The sequence below is a fragment of the Octopus bimaculoides genome, chromosome 14 (genome assembly GCF_001194135.2).
Source record: "Octopus bimaculoides isolate UCB-OBI-ISO-001 chromosome 14, ASM119413v2, whole genome shotgun sequence".
In the NCBI taxonomy this organism is placed as follows: domain Eukaryota; kingdom Metazoa; phylum Mollusca; class Cephalopoda; order Octopoda; family Octopodidae; genus Octopus; species Octopus bimaculoides.
The window spans coordinates 49190071-49192243 of NC_068994.1; the positions used below are offsets into that span (position 1 = coordinate 49190071).

The 2173-nt window shown below is 26.6% G+C and overlaps 1 pseudogene; it reads left to right on the plus strand.

The window, feature by feature from the left end:
• The first annotated feature begins 653 nt into the window (after positions 1–653).
• LOC128249350 (probable cyclin-dependent serine/threonine-protein kinase DDB_G0292550) overlaps positions 654–2173 on the plus strand; it is a 79795-nt pseudogene continuing 78275 nt past the window's right edge.

The following is a 2173-nucleotide window of genomic DNA, read 5'->3' on the forward strand; positions in this document are numbered from 1 at the left end:
TATATATATATACATACATACATACATACATACATACATGTATATGTATATTTGTATATATATATATATATATGTGTGTGTGTGTGTGTGTGTGTGTGTGTGTGTGTGTGTGTGTATGTGTGTGTATGTATGTATTGCACTCATGTATATGGAAAGTAGAAGAGGAATATTGAGAAAAAATAGCATTCAGGTATGATAAAAATAGCCCTGTCACAAGTACAACAGCGACAATGAAAATAAGAATAATTTCAAAATGAAAATTACAAATTGAAAATATTTTTGAAGTAATAATTTTCAGAATATGTGTGTATGCATGTACATGTAGATATATATATACATACATACATACTTTCATACACACACACACACACACACACACACACACATATATATATATATGTACATATACATACACTCACGCACATTCACGCACACATATATGTAAAGAAAAAAACAGAAAACAAAAAAAAACCGAATTTGGACAAACGATGAGAAAGAGAGAAAAGAATTAGAAAGTTTTAATTATAATAATCACAAAAAGAATGAAAATAGTAAAAATAATATTGGTACAGTTGTTGAAATTGTTGTCGTAATTGGAAAAAACCCCAAATATTGTTAATAATAATGATAATGATGATGCAGATAATAATAATAACAATAATAATAATAATAATAATAATAATAATAATAATAATAATAATAATAATAATTATAATTAAAAAACAAATATTATTAATAATAAGGAAAATAATGATGATGATAATAATAATAATAATAATAATAATAATAATAATAATAATAATAATAATAATAGTAATATTAAATTATTTTCTTTATTAACCAGAAATGGTTGAAGGAAACAGTGGAATAATAGTAATAATAATAATAATAATAATAATAATAATAATAATAATAATAATGATAATAATAATAATAATAATAATAATAATAATAATGATGATAATAATAATGATAGGAATAATAGGAAGTTCGATAAAATGAAGAAGGAAGGCTTAAATAAGGAGAATAAGATGAATATCAAGATGATGATGATGATGATGATGATAAGTGTAATAAGAGGAAGAAATATTGGAAGAGGAGGAAGTGGCATAAAAATAAGAAGGAAAACGAAAAGATGGAGAAGACGAAGGATTGAGAGCGGAAGAAAAGGCAGAAAGGAGAGAAAGATGGTGAAGCGAAGAGGGAGAAGGAGAAGAAGAAGAAAGAAAGAAAAGAGAAGAGAGGATAGGATGAAGAATAGGAAGGAGATAGAAATGAGTAAAAAGTAAGTAGAAGAAAAAGAAGCAAGAGGGGAAGAATAAGGAGAAGAAGAAGAAGAAGAAGAAGAAGAAGAAGAAGAAGAAGAAGAAGAAGAAGAAGAAGAAGAAGAAGAAAGAGAAGAAGAAAGAAGAAGAAGAAGAAAGAGAAGAAGAAAGAAGAAGAAGAAGAAGAAGAAGAAGAAGAAGAAGAAGAAGAAGAAAAAAAAAAGATGAAAAGGAGAAGCAAAAGAAAAAGAAAAACAGAAAACGAAGAAGGAGAATGGGAAAGGGAGAAGATATGAACGAAGAAAAAGAAGAAAGAAAGCAGGTATAAAAAAAAAAACAACGGGGATTACTATGTGGGAAAGAAAGCAACAGAAAAGTAACTCAATTTTTTTCTCTATTTAGATGATGATGATGATGTTGATGATGATGATGATGATGATGATGATGACGACGATGATAATGATGTTGATGATGATGATGATGATGACGACGACGACGACGATAATAATGATCATGATGACGGTGACGGTGATGATGATGATGATGACGGTATTGATAATAATAATAGTAATAATAATAATAATAATAATAATAATAATAATAATAATAATAATAATAATAATGATAATAATAATAATACGATGTACAGTAACAACAATCAAAATAATAATAAAACTATTAACGTTGTTGTAAGATGGAGGGAGAAAAAAGAAAAGACGTTGCAAAAATATTAGAAAAGGAAATATGTAAATAATTAAAAGAATGAGAAAAACGAAATAAAGTGAGGAAAATTATGTTATTTATAAAAGCGGAAACAGATATAACTATGTTTTCTGTGTTTTGATGAGAAATATAGGTAGGTCTTTGTGTATGTGTTCGTCTATCTGTGTGTGCGTGTGTGTGTGCAT